Consider the following 21,348-nt stretch of genomic DNA (forward strand, 5'->3'; position numbering starts at 1 on the left):
CTGGAAATGAGAGCTATCTGAATATGTTTGCAGATGATGCAAAATTACAAAGGAGAATTACTAACACAGACTCTTGTAAAGAGCTACAAGAAGAATGAAATAAACTTCATGAATGGTGTAATACATGGCAAATGGAATTCAATGTGGACAAGTGTCACGTAATCAAGTCTGGTAAAAGTGGAAAAAGACCTGATTGGGATTCTACGTTAGGAAATAAAACCCTACACACATCAGAAAGAGAGAAGGACCTAGGTGTGATTATCAATAACAGACTATCTCCGGCTGACCACATCAGTGAGAAGGTACGGAACATGTATACACTGCTTGCAAATATGAGAATAGCATTCACATACATAAATGAAGACATGCTAAGAAGGATAATAACATCATTCATTAGACCAACCCTGGAATATGCATCAGTAGTCTGGAGTCCTCATCTCAAAAAACACATAGATAAGATTGAAAAAGTTCAAAGGGCCGCTACAAGATGGATACCAAGCTTAAGGGACCTAAGCTATGAAGAAAGACTAAATAAACTGAATCTACAAACACTACAGGAGAGAAGGAGAAGAGGTGGCATGATAATGCTATATAAATGCATATCAGGGCAGGAGAAAATAGACATAAATGATTACTTAACATATGGGGAAGCATCAGCAAGAGGACACTGCAAAAAACTGCATAAGAAGAGAGGTGTTAAAGACGTAAGGAAATTCAGTTTCCCAAACAGAGCAATTGATCAATGGAATGCACTACCAAATGAAATAGTGTGTGCCAAAACAGTTCACAAATTTAAGAATGTGTACGATAAATATGGTTTAAGACACGGGACAGTATGAGCTTGACTTATTCCTGTAAAGATACAATTAGGTAAGAACAATTAGGTTAGGCAAGAACTCTCTCTCTCTCTCTCTCTCTCTCTCTCTTCCTGCACTTCCACTTTTGTCTTTTATCACTCCATTTGTAGTCACACCCTCCCCCTCCACAAAATCCTTTTCTTTAGCGAAAAATGATTGGAAACATTTGTTTATTATTTCAGCTTGCATTGCCGTATCTTTATAGACCTCTCCTTCTGCTTTCACTTGGATGATTCCTTCCTTTTGTTTCAGTTTGCCATTATCAAATCAATAAAATAATTTGGGTTCTTCATTACATTTGTCAATTATACCATTTTCAAAGTTCCTTTCTTCCTCTCTGCGTATTCTTGTATATTCATTTCTAGTTCTTTTATATTCTTCCTTTGATTTATTATTACCACTCTTTCTCCATTTGTTCCATGCCATGTCCCTTTCTTTTTTTCCTGTCATGCACCTTCTGTTAAACCAATCCTTCTTTCTGTTTTCTTTCCCACTTACTCTTGGAACATGTTTCTCCACTCCCGAATTATAGAGGTCTAGAAAGATATCCCACTTCCTCTGCGTCTCTCTGGTTTCTCTGTATTTTCTCCAATCTGCATTTTTGAAAAATGTCCTCAATTCTGTAAGGTTTGCTTTCCAATAGTTGTATCTTCCCTGCCTATAAAGCTCATCTCTTGGCACCACGTTCCTTTTATCACCTGGAACTTAATGACCACATGATCACTTTTTCCTATAGGACACTGATATTTTAAATTTTCAACTACATCAGGTTCATTAGTTAGTAGTAAATCTAATCTTGCTGGCATGTCCTCTCCTCTGAATCTAGTCTCTTCTTTGACCCATTGGGTCATAACATTATTTATTGCAATATTTAACAATATAGTACCCCAGAAATCTTCATTGCTTCCTGCATTCCATTCCTCCCAATTCACCTCTTTACAGTTAAAATCCCCCATCATGATTATGTTAATGCTTTTCTCATTCACCTTCTTGAGATAGCTACCCATGTCTGACAACATCTCCTGACATTTATCGTCCTTCCATGCCCTTGTCTTAGGAGGAACATATACAACTGCAGTGTCTCTCTTGCCATTCTCTCCGGTTTCTAGTTTCATATTTATCGCTTCAGCCTTACCCTCTCCCAGTTCCACATTTTCCACACTGATGTTATTCTTCACTGCCATCTCACTCCTCCTTCCATTTTTTCTTTTCTGTCTCTTCTCCACTGTTTGTGTTTACCGTCCCCCATATGGATGTCAATATCCTCTCTTAACTTGGTCTCTATAAAGCACATAATATCCAGTTCACGTACCCTCAAGTAATCGTTGAATTCTAACCTTGCGATATGAAACCATCAACATTAGTATATGCCATTTTCCAACTTCTTTTTGCTGTTCTTTATTCCCTCTTCTCTCCCTCTCTCCATTGGTAACACTTCCTCCGTTTCTGATCCATAACTCTCCAATAGAACATTGTCTTCTCTTCCTCCGTTCTCTGTTCGTTTTTTAGCCTTTGCTTCCTTTAGTAGCTCCTTTATCTCATCTCTTTCTTCGTCATTTGCATCTCTCCTTATCCAAACATTCATGAACTCTTTCTTTTCTGATAATTTCCAAGTTCTGTTGATAATTTCATTTACTACTGCCTGAGACAAACTTTAAGTGGCCTTGCCCCTCCCTCGTACTTTCCTAGCCTAAACACTTCTTCAGTCTCTTCTTTAGCTTCATTGTTACCGTCCATAACTGCTGATACTATCTCTTTTGCCTTATTCAGTTCTTCTCTTTCCCCTTCTGACCTTATTGTCATCTCTTTTTCTTTTAGTCCTAAAATTATCACTAATTTTTTCTTGTCTGCTACAGTTGACTGAAGATTCTCTACTTCTTATTACCCTAACCACTTCCTTTTCCACCTTTTCCCTGCTTTGTTGTTCTATGATCTCCTTCAAATTTATATTTCCTTCCTCCTGGATTTTCTTCCACCCCTTGTGCTGCTCCTTGATTTCCTTAATGTCCCCATCTTGCGTCCTTGATTTTGATTCATAGTCATCTAGTTTACATTTCATCTTGTCCCTTTCTTCTTCCAACCTCTTATTTTCCCTCTTGAGCTGTTTTATTTCATTTGAGGTAGATTCATTACTCAGTGTTAATTCCATAACTTGCCTTTCTTGTTCAGCACTGCTGTTATCCAACTAGTTCTGAAGTATCTTAATCTCTTTATCCTGTCCTGTGGTTCGATCCTGTAACTCTCTAACTATTGACCATACCTTCTTTAATTCCTGGATATTCCTCTCTGCCATTTTCTCCACTCCTGCAACTCCTGTTTGATTCAGTTGAACACTTCCTTCACCCTTATCCTCGTCGGTAAGGCCCTCAAACTCGCCGCTATTAGGTGTAAACAAAGAGCTGCCTCCTCCTGCCATGATGCAACCAACGAAAACTTCACACTTTAACTGTATTTTATACTTTTGTTGGACCAAAATTTGCGCTTTTTCACCACTATCATACAGGACCACCATTCAAGTATTCATTTACATAATCACAATAGGCTGGGGTAATTTTTGCCGCTGGTTCGGTGATTAATTCCCCACAATCCACTAAGAGCTCTGTCTCCGTCGGCGACCTGTGTGTTTCCAGTATAAAATACTGGAAACTCAAGATGTAACGAAAGCCCCAGGACCGGATGGGAATCTCTACCTGGGTACTGAAAAAATGCGGAGAACAGCTGGCAGATAAGAGTCACGATTTAATTATGCGTTCTCTGGAAGAAGGGAAAGTGCCTCGGGAATGGAAGAGAGCCAGTGTGGTGCAGTTTATAAGGGAGGAAACAAGGAAGAACCCCAGAACTATAGACCAGTGTCCCTGACCAGTGTAGGTGCAAAATTGTGCGAGAGAATTCTGAAAGACAGATGGATACAATATCTGCAGGAGATGAACATATTGGCTAAGGGCCAGTTTGGATTCAGAAGTGGAAGGTCATGTGTTTCCAACTTGTTGAGCTCTTACTCTAGAGTGATTGACGTGCTACAGGAGAGAGACAGCTGGGTAGATTGTGTGTATCTATATAGAAAGCCTTTGATAGGGTGCTCCACAAGCAACTAATGTGGAAATTGGAACACATAGGAGGACTGAAGGGAAATGTCCTTGAGTGGATGAGAGACTTCTTGAGAGACAGACAAATGAGGACAGTAATAAAGGACAAGATGTCCAGATGGAGGGAGGTAACAAGTGGAGTCCCACAGGGGTCAGTGTTAGTGCCAGTAATGTTCCTGATTTACGTAAATGATATGGTAGATGGAATTAACAGTTATGCAAGTCTGTTTGCTGATGATGCAAAGATCTTGAGGAGAGTAGAAGTTAAGGAAGACTGTAAAATGATACAGGAAAACCTGAATAGGATCCAAAATTGGAGCCAGATGTGGGAAATGAAATTCAACACAAAAAAAAATTGAAATATTGGAAATGGGTAAGAGTGCCAAGAGGACATCACTGAATTACATGATGAGTAATGAATCAATAAAAAAAGTGAGAGAAGAGAAAGATCTGCGAGTGCTGGTCCAGGATAGTTTGTCACCGGAAAAACACATTAATAAGGTCGTTAGAGAGACATACTATCTCTTAACGAACAAGCGAATGGCATTCCATTACATGGATGAGGAACTGATAAAAAAATTGATAGTGGCCATGATTCGCCCCAGTTTGGAATATGTGGCAGTAGTGTGGTCCCCACACAAGAAGAAAGATATAAAAACGATCAAGAGACTACAAAGAACAGCAATCAAGATGGTCCCCAGCCTGGTAGATCTGTCTTATGGAGAGAGGCTGGAAAAGCTGGACCTGCCTTCCCTAGAAGAAAGGAGAGAAAGGGGCGACATGATTGCAGTGTTCAGGGCCATGATCAGACTAGATAAAATTGATAAAAATTATCTGTTTGTGTGGGATGGGAGAGTAACAAGAGAACATGGAATGAAACTGGAAAAGCCAAGTTGTTTGAAGAAAATCAAGAAATATAGTTTTCCATTTAGATGCATAGACCTGTGGAACGGCCTGGACAAAGAGCTTGTCTAGTCTAAAAACTTGAACGAGCTCAAAACAAAATTTGAATTTATGAGAAAAAGAGACGGGACCCCACGAGCTTAGCTCATTTCCTGCATATCACAACTAGGTAAACTAGGTAAATACACACACACACACACACACACACACACACACACACACACAGAGTAACCGGTATATAGCCTATGGTAGTTATTAAGACTATGCTAATAGTGTAATATGGATGATTATAGTTTCAATTACGGAAATAAAAATAAGCCTACATTAAATGCATTAGGCCTCCTCTATATCCCTACATCCCATCAAATTTCCTCTCATGACCCACCTTTGGGTCGCGACCCATACTTTTAGAATCACTGTGCTATGACCTGGAGAGAGTTACTATGATGGATGATTATAGGGTTTAATTAATGACACTTTCATAAATATATATATATATTATATATGTATATATATATATATATATATACTATCTATCTATCTATCTATAGCCCATCGCCCTAATCCCGCAAAGGGTGGCCGCAGACAAAACGCCTCCAAGTCGCTCTGTCACCCACCATTTGACTACCCTCCCCCCAACTCACCCCCCCCTCCCTCATACATCTCTCAACTCCATCCCTCCACCTCATCCTCGGTCTACCTCTCCCCCTCTCTCCCTCCACCTCACCTACATACACCCTCTTAGTCAGTCTTTCATTCTCCATTCTCCTCATATATATATATATATATATATATATATATATATATATATATATATATATATATATATATATATATATATATATATATATATATATATATACAGTACCCTTGCGTCCAGCACGCGTTAGTCTAGCACGATTTGAGTCCAGCACGGTGAGCAATTAATTAGTACTGTATTATTTAATACGATTTAATTACTGCAACACGAGTGTGTTAGCATAACACGCACAGAGCTCTGAGAAGTGGGCCAAATCCCCAGAGTTCACTCTAGCACGATCACCCCCGGTCCAACACGGCCATACTGGACATTCCCATGATGATGATAGCCAATGAAAAACTTCTGATCAAGTAGCCTTCCCCGCCCGCTATCGTGACGTGATCGTGATGCCGCCCAATTAAAAACGCTTCTGGTGTCAGGTGTGTTTTGTTTACATTTCTCCCGCCACAGAGCCACTCAGTCGCATAATTGCATTGGAAGGTGCTTTTTTCTTGCTGCATTTTCTGCCCTTGTTACTGCATTTTACCCTGCTCACGATGCTTAGGAAGCCTTCTGAGAACCCCAAGAAGCGTCGGCACCTCCCTCAGGCCACCAAGCTAGAATGCATCGAGAGGAAGAAGAAAGGGGAGAGGAAAGTTGACATTGCCAAGGCCTACGACACGAATGAAGCCAACGTGATCATAATAAAAAACTTAAGACAAGATCCTGGTAGCCGAAGGCTATCACACGGCACTTTATACCAGGTTTGCCGAGGATACGATGGTAAATCGGAACGGTAACGTGGTAAAATTGCCGACGATACCACGAGCATTTGGAATTCATGTGGATGGATTCCTGCTGAGGATACGATGGGGAAAACAGTGTGACCAAAACCCAGGCGACTCGACAGAGAATGTATCGTACTACAGCATTGAACATTTAGCCTGACACTGAATACATATTAATATTTTAGAATAAATATTAATCGTTTTGAAACCCTTCTCATCGGCGTGCGTACCAGTTTATAAACAAAGTTGCATCTCCTTATTCTCTACCGAGTCAGCGACAGCGATCACTTTCCACAGTCACGAGACGGGGCTCTGGCAACAGTGTGAGAAGCATGCACTTTGCCGAGGATTAATGGACGAAGATAGTGATTCTGAGTGTGATTTCGAAGGATTTATGAGGGAGGTTTGATTTCGAAGGATTTATGAGGGAGGTTGAGGAGGAGCAATAGCCATTACCCGCTAGTGACGCCAGCAGCCATCCTCTGGGGACCCAGTAGGACTAACTACAGCCTTGGATACCACCTTCCATTCCCAGCAAGCCCACCAACACTATCCTAAAAGGTTAGTTATCATTCATAGCACAGTATCATTTATTATAATTACAGTAGTACCAATATATGTATAGGTATATAGTAGGTATTTAGGGTGACTTTTCCGAGGGTTGCTGACATAATTCATTTTTCCCCATAAGCTCTATTGTTAGTCCAACACGTTTTTGGTCCAACACGTGACCCATGCATGACAATATTACCGTGCTGGATGCGAGGGTACTGTATATTTATATATATATATATATATATATATATATATATATATATATATGTATATATATATGTATATGTATATATATATATATATATATATATATATATATATATATATATGTGTGTGTATATATATATATATATATATATATATATATATATATATATGCAAACTAACCACAGGAGAAAGGAAAAGAGCAACAGTGAGTACTTTCGTATAGTACATCTTCAGACAGAGTGAGACAGAAACGTAAAGGGTAGAGGTCTTTTGTGCATACCCGCAGCAGGTAGTGGCACACAGAACAATGGATGACCTGAATTTTTACCTGCGGCTTAGCTTATGGTCACCTGCAGCAAGGAGTGGAACACAACAAAGGATGTCCTGAATCTAAAAGTGCACGTGACAAAGGAGGGGGGAGTAGGAGGGGAGGAAAGGGGAGTGGGAGGGAGGTTGAAGGGGGAGGTGAGGAGGGGAAGTGGGAAGGGGAGAAGGGGGGAGGGGGGAGGGGATAAATACTGCTGCTTAACTTAAGACCTAGAGGATTAATGCTTGGTGTGTCCCACACAGGTGTGACTGCACCACGAGGAGATGACAGGGAACAATCACATGTTAGTCTGGGGGATACTGCTTTAAAATTAATTCAGTTAACAATTTATCACACTTAAAATGACCATAGCATATGTTTACATTCTTTTCATATGTGCCAGAAATTAGACAAGATTCTATTACATTTCTTTCATTTAAGCTTTTTGATCATGCTAGAATCTTTGAGCCTGTCCAGTCAGTATGGTGATCACTGGATGCTTCGTGCTGAATTAAACCACTACTCTGTTGGGCTGTCCTTACACTGTATTTATGTTGTGAGATTCTAGTTTCCAAATCTTTTCCAGATTGTCCTACGTAAAATTTGTTACAGCTTTTACATGGGATTTTGTAAACAACACCTGAATTACTGAAAGGGCTGTTCTTGATGAGGGATTTTTTGATGGTGTACATTGAATTTCCTCAGTATGTGAACAACATCAAGAAAATTTTCATGGAAGGGGAGGACAAGGGTTCTATGTTCTGGCGATCTGGCTTATTAGTTTTCCCTTCAAGGAATCGTTTCTTGGCTGTATTGTGGCACTGAGTTAGTATGCCCTTTCAGTAATTCAGGCGTATATATATATATATATATATATATATATATATATATATATATATATATATATATATATATATACTGTATATATATATATATATATATATATATATATATATATATATATATATATATATATACTGTATATATATATATATATATATATATATATATATATATGCTGATGAAGCTTGTACTATATATGAGAGATGTCACAATTCTTGCAATTGTAAAATTAATGCATATATATGTGTCGAGTGCTAGTGAATTCCCAGTGCAAAAACTGGTGCTTCTGAGAAACAAAAGACCAGATTATTATTATTATTATTATTATTATTATTATTATTATTATTATTATTATCTGTGTCATTTATATATACTAAAAACATACTTGGTGCCAGCACTGAGCCCTGTGGAACCCTGCTGGTCACTTCCCTCCATGATGAATAATTTCCCCTTAGTACTGTTCTCATTTCCCTTTTTCTGAGGGAATCCTGCATCCAACCGTACAGGTTGCCTTGGATTCCTCCTTGATGGTACAATTTCTTTGGTGCAGTACTCTGTCAAATGCTTTCTTGAAATCCAGATAGATACTGTCCACCCATCCTTCTCTTTTCTGTAATGTTTCTGCAACTCTTTCTTAGTAGCAAGATTAGTAACACATGATTTTCCCTTTGTAAAACCAAACTGCCTTTTTGTTATCATATTGTGTTCTTGTTGATGGTTTACCCAGACTTTTCTTATCAGCTTTTCTAGTATCTTACTTACAACACTGGTTAGTGATACTGATTGGTAGTTGAGTGGATTTTGTCTATTCCATTTCTTGAATAGGGGAACAATGTTTGCGCTCTTCCAGATATCAGGTAGTTTACCTTGACCCAATGATTCCTTGAATATTAAAAATATTGGTCAACTAAACTCTTTTGCACATTCATGTAGCACCCAGCATGAAATTGCATCAGGAACATTTGCTTTTCTTTTGTCTAATTTACTTAACTCTCCCTGTATTGATATTTGTATATCCGGTAATGTGTGTGGGCATTCATGTTCCATATCATCTCTCTCAAAATTATTTTCTTCTGTAAAAACTGATTGGAAATTTTTATTTAGTGCTTCACAGATATCTTTCTCTTGTGTAGAAATGATCCCCTTATCCTTTATGGACTGTATTTTATCTTTACCTTTGGTTTGCTTTGAATGTAGCTGTAAAATAGCAAAGGTTGATCACAACTTTTATTTATAATGTAGTGGATGGGGGTGCCCATCATCCACTCATCCAATGTAGAGATGCCGTATGATCTCTACAAGTAGTAACAAGTCAAATGGTTTCCTGGACCCAGGAGAGCATTTACTACGCTGGGTGGTAACCATATAACCAGGGTTTCTGGCATGGTTAAGTGTCCCCCAGACTCCCCTATCCAAAATCACTTAATCATGGCAGTCGTTTCAGAGAGCCAAGGGGACCAAATACCTGCCCAGGGCCCCAACCAAATGGGCAGGTTCGCATGGCCATGTGGAGTGTGAGGTGTGAGTGAGGAGAGCAAGAAGGTGGAAGTGGTGAACGTGTGTGCGAAATATGCCGTGAAGGCATTGTGTGAAACAAAGATGAAAGGGTGTGAACAGGAGGAGTGGGCGGGTGTGAAGTGTGTAAGATCGGGAATGAATGGGTGAGGAGGGTGCAAGGAAGGAGTTCCTTTGTTGATGAATGAGATGTGGCAGAGTGGAATGAGAGACTACAAATGTTTCAGCTTGAGGTGTATGCATGTCATGTTCATGTTTGAGAAGGTGAATGTGGCAGTGATTGTAGCATATGCACCATGTGAGGACAAGAGTTAGAGAAAGACATGTTTTGGGATGAGCTGGATGCAGTAGTGGGAGAAATACCGAGGAGCTATACAGTAAAGTGATAGTGATGGGGGATATGAATGGAAGAGTAGGCACTGGTCCTGAGGATGACATAATGGTTGTTAAGGAATACCAGGAGAAAATGATAATGGGAAGCGACTAAAGGGTATGTGTCAGGAGAGGAGGTTGTGCATTTGTAACTTATTTCAAACACAAAGATGCACATAAATATGCATGGTATAGAGGGTACGGGGATCATGTTGAAAGATGCCTGATTGATTACGTGCTCATAGACAGGTCGATGATGGGAATGGTTGCTGATACGAGGGCCGTGAGATGACGATGCAGAGGTCTGTCAGATCATATGATTGTGGTATGCAAGATCAAGCTGAGATGAGTGAGGTGGATCAGGAGAGAGAGGAGCAGTCAGAGAGAAAGACAGAAAGTTTAGAAGCTGAGGATCAAAGAAATGGCAGATGGTTACAGGACCAAAGTAGAGGAGGAGTTGGAATCAGTGAATTGGAATGAAATGGAACTGGACAGCCTGTGGAATGCTTATAGGGGTTGGTTAGTTAGGAATGCTAAAGTGGTATGTCGTGTGGCAAGAGTAACAACAAAGAAGAAAGGTACGACATGGTGGGATGAGGAGGTTAAGAGAGTGGTGGAGGAAAAGGGGAAGAAGTGGCTAAAGTGATTACAGGACCGGGGTTCACTTGAAATAAGAGCTGAAAAAATTGAGAATAAGAAGCACGTAAAGAGACTAATGAAGAGGAAAAAGGAGGAGGTAAATGATGATCTAAGGAGGTAAATGATGATCTAGGAAGAAAAATGAATGCAGACCACTCTGAAAATAGGAAGTTATTTTGGAAAGAGGTGTGAAAATGTAGAAGTGAAATCAGAAAGAATTGTGATGATGTGAAGGATGTAGGTGGTAGATTATTAACCCATGGGGGTTAAATGAGGGCCAGATGGAAAGAGTATTTTGAAAGCCTGATGAATGGGAATAGAGAGAGCAGACCAGCTGTAAACACGATTGGTTTTGTGGGTGTGCAGAGAAGGAATGCCGTGCCAGGAGACGTGACACTCGCACAGGTGGAGTGATGTGAAGCATCTGAAAAATGGGAAAGCAGCTGGGGTTGATGAGGTGTATGCAGAGATGCATAAGTGTAGTGGAGAGAGTGGAATGAAGTGCTTGTTGGAGATAGATCAGAAGGCATGGATGGGTGAAACTATGCTTGCAGATTGGCAAGACTGTTATTATACCCCTGTACAAAAATAAAGGTGAGCAAAGTGAGTGCAAGAATTATCATGGCATAAGTTTATTGGGTATGGTAGGAAAGGTATGTGGAAGAATTATTATAGAAAAAGTAAGAGAGATATCAGAAGTCCTAGTGAGTGATGAACAGGGTGGCCTTAGGAGTGGCAGAGGATGTGTGGATCAAATATTTGCAGTGAGACAGATAGCAGAGAAGGCTTGTGAGAAGGTCTGTAAGGTGTTTGTGGCATTCATGGATCAGGAAAAAGCATACAACAAAATGGACAGAGAAGGATTGTGGAAAGTTTTGCATACGTACTGGGTAGATGGTAAGCTGCTAGGTGCCATCAAGAGTATTTAGGATGGTAGTGAAGCATGTATAACGGTTAATGGGCATCTAAGCGAATGGTTCACGATCGGTGTAGGTATGTGTGACGTCCCCATGGTTGTTCAATAACAAGGTTGTGTGACGTCCCCATGGTTGTTCAATATATATATGGTTGAGGTGATGAGAGAAGTAAAAACACGAGTACTGGAGAGAGGGATGGCGTTGGTAATGAATGATGATGGATGGAAAATCTCAAATTTGTTTTACGTTGATGATGCAGTACTGCCTTTAAGTACCGGACAAGAACTTGGTAGGCTAGTGCAGAGTTTTGCTATGTCTGTGAGCATTGTGCCTTGAGAGTAAATGTAGAAAAGAGTATAGTGATGGTTATTGAGAGGGAAAGTGACTCCCAGTGCGATGTTACAGTGAATGGAGAGAGACTGGAATTGGTGAGAGAGTTCAAATATCTGGGTACAGTGATAGAAAAGAGAGGAGAATGTGAAAAAGAAGTTGAAAATAGAGTGACACAAGTAAGAATAGCTGCTGATGCGTTGAAGGCCTTGATAAGAAACAGAGGTTTGAGTGTTGCAGCTGCACGAGGCTTACATGAAGGAGTGTTATTTCCAACTTTAACATATGGATGTGAGACTATGGTGTGGCATGAAAATGAAAAGCCAGGAGTAGCAGGAATGGAGATGGGACTGCTGAGGATTGTGTGTGGAGTACAGAGGGTGTATAGGATATGAAATAATGTGATTCGTTAAAGATGTGGAGTGAGGAAGCCGGTGGACACCAGAATCAGAGAGAGTGTGCTGAGATGGTATGGTCATGTGTAGAGAATGAATAACAATAGAGTGGTAAAAAAGGTATATCAGAGTGAATTTGAAGGAGGGAGGAACTGAGGTAGGTGAAAGAAAAGGTGGAGAAGTATAGTGGATGAGTGTGTGAGGAAGAGAGGTTTGGAAGTCGGTGAGGCTAGGGACCTGACAAGAGATTGAGTGGGCTGGATGAATGTTGTGAGGAGAAGTGCATGATCAGGGATTTGACATCCCTTTTTAATGTGGCAGTGTCTGGATTAACTCATTCGGATACTTTTATGTGAAGCTACAAAATGTGGTGAATGCTTTTTGGCATATCCAATAGAGCCAGGATTCCGGGGGCTTGAATGATGAGTGAGTGGTAGTGTGGCCCATTGGATTGGGCAGATTTGGGCTGTCTGGACATTGCTACTCCTCACCCTACCTTGGGTGGGAAAGGAGGTCCGGATCATGATGATGATGATGTCTACCTCAAACTGTCTTTGGGTTTCTCTCATTATCCTTGTATAATCATTTCATGTCTGTTTATAATTGCTATATGGCCTCTCACTATTGTGTCTCCTGTATCTGTTCCACAACAAGTTCCTTTTTTCTCTTGATTTACTGCATTCTGTATTAAATCATTTCTTTATTTTCATTTCTGCTCGTTTTTGCTGTGGGATGTAATTTTCAGTGCTGGGCAGGTGCGCAAACACTTGCGCAAAGCACAATTGCGCACCCTTGCACTCCGGTGATATAGTTTGCGCATTGCGCACTGCACAAAACCATGCGCAACTTTGCACTGGCGCACATGAAAAGGCAGGTGCGCAAGCGCAAACTTAGTTGCGCTTGCACAACTAAATTTGCGTTTGCGCACCTGCCCTGTGGATTGCGCACTGCGCAGTCCAAGGGACATGTGGTCTTCCAGGGGACACGTGGTGGGATCTTCCCGAATGGCTGTACAAGGGATGGGGGAGGCTGGGGCTTGTCGCGAGGATGGGTTGGTGCTTGGTGGGGGGAGTCGGGAGGGAAGGGGGTAGTAGCATTAATATGCTTCAACAGATAATGTATTTTTAACATTTTTAAATTATTGTTATTAGTAAATGGTAATAAATATACATTGTTTATTAAGATTAGCATATGCAATTCCTTACAAAAACCATTAAAACATATTATTTAAATCAAATATCCACAGCCTAATAATTTATTTAAATCAAATAACCACAGCCTAATAATTTATTAGGCTGTGGTTAATTGATTTAAATACTCTGTTTTCATGATTTTTTTAAATTTTTTTAACAAATTACATATGCTATTGTATATCTATATTGAATTAAATAAATTGTCTTGACAAGACAAGAGAGAGAGAGAGAGAGATAAAGAGCATTATTCTGAGAGAGAGAGAGAGAGAGAGAGAGAGAGAGAATAAATACCAAGAGAGAGAGAGAGAGATAAAGAGCATTATTCTGAGAGAGAGAGAGAGAGAGAGAGAGAGAGAGAGAGAATAAATACCGAGAGAGAGAGAGAGAGATAAAGAGCATTATTCTGAGAGAGAGAGAGAGAGAGAGAGAGAGAGAGATAAAGAGCATTATTCTGAGAGAGAGAGAGAGAGAGAGATAAAGAGCATTATTCTGAGAGAGAGAGAGAGAGAGAGAGAGAATAAATACCAAGAGAGAGAGAGATAAAGAGCATTATTCTGAGAGAGAGAGAGAGAGAATAAATACATTTCATAATTTTTTATTTTTTGTAACGAATTACATATGCTATTGTATATCTATATTGAATTATTAAATAAATTGTCTTGACAAGACAAGAGAGAGAGAGAGATAAAGAGCATTATTCTGAGAGAGAGAGAGAGAGAATAAATACGCTGGAATGGCAAAGGAGCGTCCCTTTGAGTGAGGAGATAAGGCATAAACTTCGTCCCTCTTCTCTCTCTTATTCTCCATTCCTTCCCTCCTCTCTCTCTTATTCTCCATTCCCTCCCTCCTCTGTCGGAGAGAGAGAGAGAGAGGGAGAGAGATTGATGATACAGTAATCACGTGATCTTTGCCAGTGCCTTGGTAAATATAGGCTGTTTTTCCCAGACAATGACCTGCTGTACCTCAGTCACCGCGGGTGGTGGGCAGGTTGCTAATTTAGTAATTTATTTAATTATACCAAAATATATTTTACAGTAATTCCCACAAATATATGGAAATGATTTGCACTAGTGCTTTGCGACATTGTACAAGCCAAATATTAGATTGCGCACTTGCGCAGATTACAAATAGTAGAAAATAATAATAATAAATAAAAGTAAGTAGGTATGCTGTTTTATTTAAATATCTCAATATTTTTCAGTAATTCCCAAAAATATATGCAAATCGTTTGCGCCTGCGCTTTGCGACATTACGCAAGCTAAATATTTGTCAGATTGCTCATTTGCGCTTGCGCAAGGTAGTGAACTGTGGATTGCGCTTTGCACTTGCGCAAGGTCCTTCTTCGTTTGTGCTGCCCACCACTGGTAATTCTGGACTCCTGTTTCATAAAGTTCATAGAATTTTCTATATATTACATTTATATAATGTCCTCCAAGCTCCTTTTCTCAATCTGTTTCTAAGAAATACTTCTTTAGGTCATGAAAGTTGCCCTTTTTGTAGTTTAGGCTCTTTTTGTAACCCATTACTGTTAGCTGTGTCATATGCAATCCTGAAATTGCAATGTAATACTGCATGGTCGCTTTTGCTGAATGGTGGATGATACATTATATTGTCTACATCATTTTCTGGCCTAGTAGATATAAGATCTAGTACTGATAGATCAAATCCTCTTTTTCTGGTGTTTTCCTTCACATGTTGTGTTAGGAAAAACTCCTTCACAAGATCCAGAAACTTTTGGTCTCAGCAGCTTTCATGACTTCTTACATATAGAGTTTTCCAAAATATATTTGTATTGAAATCTCCAGTTAACCCTCGCGCACACGATAAGTTTCGGTAAGTTTTCCGGCACACGATTTTTTCTGCGAGGCTGCCCGACCTGGCTGCCCTTGTGCAACAAATAACACGTATGCTTGCCTTATTTTCACCACCCAAACATCAATATACTGCCATGAAACTTATATCATCTTGTTCATCGATGTTTGTTCTAGTTGATAAGCACCAAAAAAAAAAAAAAACAGGAAAACACGAATAAAACAACATTAGACGGCCGTGAGTAAACAATTCACCACGTTAATTTCACATCCCAACATCACTATTATAATGCTTTCCATCATACAAGAAAATGTTATTTGAAGATTTGATAGAGAATTTCATCAGCTTTCTAAAGAGACAAATCTGGTTGTGATACGATTTGTGGTTTTTGAGAAAATAGCCAAAAACTGAAAGCCATTTTTAAAAAAATTCATTGGCCTCTCATTCACACACACACACACACACACACACACACACACACACACACACACACACACACACACACACACACACACACACACACACACTTCTAGAACATTTCGACAACAGTGTAGCCCACGTGATGGAAGTTCTTATATACGGAAAGAAAGAGGAGGAGAGGTCAGATGGAATTAGGAGACTGGAGCGGAGAGAGCGAGAAGGGGGGTCCAGTGAGAGGAGCTGGGAGAGAAATTAGCTGGCATGAAACCGCTCTCACCTCAAGACATGCTTGTGAGACAAACTTTGTATAAAATCTTGAGCTTTTCCTTTTGAAGACAATAAAACTACAATCAACCCAATATGCATCTCTTATCTTCTCCCGTCATCGATTACAAGTGAACTGAAGTTATCTCCTCACAGATCTACTCACTATTACCTACAGCTTGGCTACAGCTACTGTATATTCTATTACAAGACAGATAACAGTTTTGTGATACAGAGGTATGGCAATCTCTCCCCTTCCCTTGCCCAGCATGTGACTGAAGAAGTGCTAGCCTGAGGCAGCCAAAGTTGAGTAATCACGCAGTGTTGCCAGACAGAAATCTAGAAAAATGTTAAACTGAGGTTCAAAATGCAGTAAACTACTGGTGAACAGTTTAGATTCTTGTGCTATACTGGATTTCAAAACACAATAGATATAAAATAACGCCTAAGACCCGAATATTTGCACAACTGACAAAGTTCTATGAAAGAGAAGTAAGTTACAGTAATAATAGGCAGCTGTTTGGTTTGCACAGCTTTCAGAATGTACAGGGGACAAGGAAGTTTGAAATTATCTTGCATGTCACCCAATAGTTTCTTTTCCATAAACTCTTCAGTCTGTAGAAATGTTTGGAAAGAATAATCTTGTATTCATGTTGACACTTTCCATACTTGATCTCCCGTCAAGCCACCCCCATGATGTGATTTGAACTGCAGATCGACCAAACCTCAGATGAAGTGCCAGAGTGACTCAAAACCTCGTTCTGAATATCTGTGATCTGGGATTATGCTGTAATCCAGGGTTTAAACCTGGGATTGGGTTCAAAACCAAGACTTGAAGTTGAACCTAAGAGTGCCAAAGCTACATCCCTTGTTTGTTGAAATAACTGCTGAGATGGATGCTGCAGGAAGCGGGTGGAAAGGTAAAGGGTGGAGTCATCAGCGTATGAGTGTTTAGGGTTAAATGTACAGCATAGAGAGTCACTGATGAATAGAAGGAAGAGAGTTGGTGATAGGACAGAGCCCTGAGGAACACTACTTTTGACAGCCCCAGGAGAACAGTGGCCATCTGCAACAGCAGTTACAGAACAACCAGAAAGAAAACTAGAGAATAAGGCACAGATAAAGGAATAGAACTCATAAGAAGGCAGTTTAGAAATTGAAGATTTATGCCAGACTTGACTGAAAGTCTTTGAGATGTCAAGTACAATGGCAAAGCTTTAGCCATAGTCTTGAAAAGAGGATGATCAGGAGTCTGAAATGTAGATGAGAAGGTTGCTAGTGGAACTTCTCTTGCAGAACCCATACTGATGATTGGAAAGAAGGTTATGATAGGAAGGGTGCTTTAAAATTTTTTTTGTTAAGAATAGATTTAAAGACTTGAAATACAGGATGGTAATGGAGTTGGCTGATAGTTGGAGGGCTGGAAATAGTCACCCTTCTTTGGAACAGGCTGAATGAGAGCAAACTTCCAGCAAGAAGGAAAGGTTCAAGTTGACAGACAAAGGTGAAAGAGTTTACCATGGCAGGATGTGAGCACAGAGGCACAGCTCTTGAGGACAAGAGGAGGGACCCCATCAGGCCCAAATGCCGTGTTAATATTGTGGTCAACGATGGCAGAAGACTCATCAGTTGAAGAATCTTTAATGTCAGCCATGAGGAAGTCAGAGGGGGGAAGTGATAGAACTGCACCAGAATCATCAAAGTTGGAACTGGAGGAGAAAGTCTGAGTAAATTGTTCTGCTTTATCAGTAGAAGAATAGCTACAGAGCCTTCAGAGTGGAAGAGAGGTGGGAAGAATAATGAAGTAAAGCTGGCAGGAAGGTTTTTGGGAAGGTGCCAGAATGAGTGGGAATTATTTGAGTCAGAGACTTCAGATCATTTAGTATGAATGAAATTATTTTTAACAGAGCAAAGAGCAGACAGTGCAATTCCAGGCAGAGACATAAAAGAGATGGAATTCAGAGGTGGGTTGGTCCCAGCACCTTTTGAAGGCCTTCTCCTTGTTGTGAACAGCATTAGAACAAACGTGATTAAATCAAGGTTTTCTTTTGCATTAGTCATAGGGAAAAAAAAAAAAAAGGAATGTATGCTACCATGCCCGAGAGAATAACCTCCGTAATGCATGAGGCACACTCGGATGGCTGTCGGCCATGAAAACAATAATCATTCCAGGGAAGATCAAAGAGGTACTGCTGGAGGGTCTCCCAATCAGCAAGTCCAAAGTGCCAGAGCTGCTGTTTCTTAGGAGGGTCCACAAGCCTACCTGGAGTGATAGGACAGGTTAAAGTGATAAGTTTGTGATTGGAGGACCACAATGTGTACAACAGAATAACAGCTTAAGCAGAATGATTATTTGTAAGGAAGAGGTCAGGTATGTCGGAACTCTCACCAAGGCAGTCAGGGATTCGGATAGGGTTCTGTACAAGCTGCTGTAGGTCATTAAGGATGGAAAACGTGTAGGCTTGATCACAAGATAGATCAGTGAAAGTAGAGGATAGCCATAGGTGGTGGTGAACATTGAAATCACCTGGAATTGGGATTTCAGGGAAAGGAGAAATTGATAGGATGTGCTCCATTTTAGAAGTAAGGTAGTCAAAGAATTTTTCATGTTCAGTAGAATTAGAGGATAAGTACACAGTACTGATATATTTAGAGAATGACAGGATAGCACCCCCCCCCCCTCCCTGGACTCTGAGGTTGGCCTTTGAGATGCCATTTTTGCAGAGTTTGGAATTGGAAGCGTGGTGTGTATTGTGCATATAGTTTGGTGTTGATGGAGGAAATTGTATAGGAAAGTTTGCTGGCCTACTCTCTATGTTACTGAAATGCTGAAAAAGTTCAGCAAGGGGTATGGTCAGAAGCTAGTCCAAGGGCTGATGAAATGTACTCCCCCAATCCCTCTATTGAGAGTATAACCCTATAAAACTTTGTGCCAAATCAGGTTCTTGGTGATAAGTCATATGTTTACATGTAAAATAGGGCATTAGGTTCTGGGAACCCCTTATTTTCCTGAAAAATATACCATTATATAATGATCAGTTAGTATATGATCAGTTATTATCTATAAGTAGATGCTCATGGCAGAGTGTATACACACAATTATGCCAGCTGGATGCATTGAAGCATCGTAGCATAACATAACCTAGAGGCTTTGCCATCAAGACCCCCTCAGATTTTAACCACCTAGGATTACCACTAAGCCTTACATTGAAAGCCTTCAATACCTGCTTGGCAAAAACTTATAACTCTCCATCCTAATTGTCCCATGAATGACCATTGCCTATTGTCACACCAATTTTGCAGTTAGTCTAAAACGTCAGTTTTAAACATGAGTTCAGTAGCCCTGAATAATAAACAGGTCACCCAGGCAAAGTATACTCATATTTCTGTAAAAACATTAGCCACAGTAACTGAACTCACAGTTTTCATAACCTAACTTCTTATATCATCATGTAAACTCGTCACATGGCAAACTTTCTAACCTTGAGTCCATCAGGTCATAATAAAAGTCAGTCACAAAACTCTGTTCACACTTATTGCAATGAATGCAAAAACTCTTTAATTCTGTTTGCTACCTGATTAATAACCTCTTTAGAGTTTTAATCACTTTCCAAGAAAGAGCCTATACAGATAAATGCATACAACTCACATTTTATGAGTGTATAAATGTGACTCTCCTCTTGTTTGTAATAAGTACCCAAACTATGCTTTACTGTTTCCAGTGTTTTAACACTTTCACTGCAAGGAAGAACACGTGCTGGGTGTTTAGGTGTAGTAACTAAGCTAGCTGGAACTGTGAGGTCAGAGATGTGGGATGAAATGAGGAGCAAGAAAAAAATGCTTTAGGATGTAACCAAGTTAGGGAGTGAAGGGGAGCCTGATATGGTGCCCCAGTTAACTGGGTTGTGAGATGCAAAAGTGATGGCCATTCAGGAACAGAATCATCAAACTATTCCCTGCACCTCTCTGTGGTAAGATGCTGTCAGCCAGAAGGTAATCCCCTGCACAAGATGGCTCTGCAGTGGCAGTTACCACCCGCAGTTGATGGATTTGCTTGTCCAGACAAACTGGAGTTGATAAACAACAACAACAACACAGGAATCATCAGTATAAGAACAAGGCTGAAGCAAGCAGGTATAGGATATAAGTAAGGCAACAAAAGTCACACATTCTATGCCAAACAAATCATGTTAACACTGGATGGCTTACTATCTGTGACTGAGATTGGCTGGTCCAACCCACAACACATACTCTGCATTTTGTTTTGGCAGAAATGTTGGTGGCATGGGGGTGTTGTAGAGACCACTGGAGGCAGCAGGTGGACTGAAAAATTTGGTTTCCATGCTCACTGACTGATAGTACAAAGACAGAGGTTGCTTTAATTCAGCCAGATTTTCTGCTCTGACAGATAATGACACATGCCAGTTGCACAGAAATGGATAAATGGGGGATTACAATACCTTTCTTCATTCAGAACGGTAAAAACTTATAGATAAATAAACTATTCAAAACGCAGAAACCTTTACATCCATCCATCATCGATCGTCCAGTTCTTTTCTACCTCATCAGGAATATAGAGGGGTGAGGGTGACCAGCTTCGCACACCTTTAATTGGCTTTATGTGACCAATAATAAACCCCAACCATTCCTTGGATGTAAACCCTTGTGGACCTTGTCTAGTTGGAACACTTTATCTCACTACACCGCCAGGCATAATTTTGTTATAAGGTTATCCCCCACATTGTAAATGATTAATGGATTACAAGAAACCACTTGGCTTGTTTTGTTGTAGAGTCACCTGAAGGCATTAGTACATAAGGGAGTCAATGATGGGTGGCCTCCGTAGCTAACAAAATGACTCAGCTTACGTCGATTCCCCAGATGACTGCTGTCCTCTTGCTTAAACTACAGGCAGCTCTTGCTATATATTCAAATGATATACGATTTTTTGCTAACCACTCAGAGTGTTTTCGCACCCTTCTTTTCTCTTTCTGATGTCTGGACTAAGTAGCTTAACCCTGTGCCCTTACCTGTGTGAAACCTTAAGAGAATTGGATGACAGACAGCTAGATAGATGGAAAAAGAGTTTGGTCTAAAGAGGTTATTAAATATAATGAAACATGAATCACCATATTCATTAATTTTTGCAACAAGAACACTCCATTCTTTTATTACAATTTTTGGAACAATGACTAGATCTAACACA

At 40.0% G+C, this 21,348-nt stretch overlaps 1 protein-coding gene across 1 annotated transcript in view; it reads left to right on the forward strand.

Annotated features, from left to right (window-relative positions):
* The window catches only part of Vps13 (vacuolar protein sorting 13C), a 1,164,731-nt gene that overhangs the window by 430,173 nt on the left and 713,210 nt on the right, over positions 1–21,348 (forward strand). The gene's annotated exons all lie outside the window — the stretch shown is intronic.

Source organism: Coenobita brevimanus, chromosome 71 (genome assembly GCF_032717465.1).
Source record: "Coenobita brevimanus isolate Jiangsu-jjx chromosome 71, ASM3271746v2, whole genome shotgun sequence".
Taxonomy (NCBI): domain Eukaryota; kingdom Metazoa; phylum Arthropoda; class Malacostraca; order Decapoda; family Coenobitidae; genus Coenobita; species Coenobita brevimanus.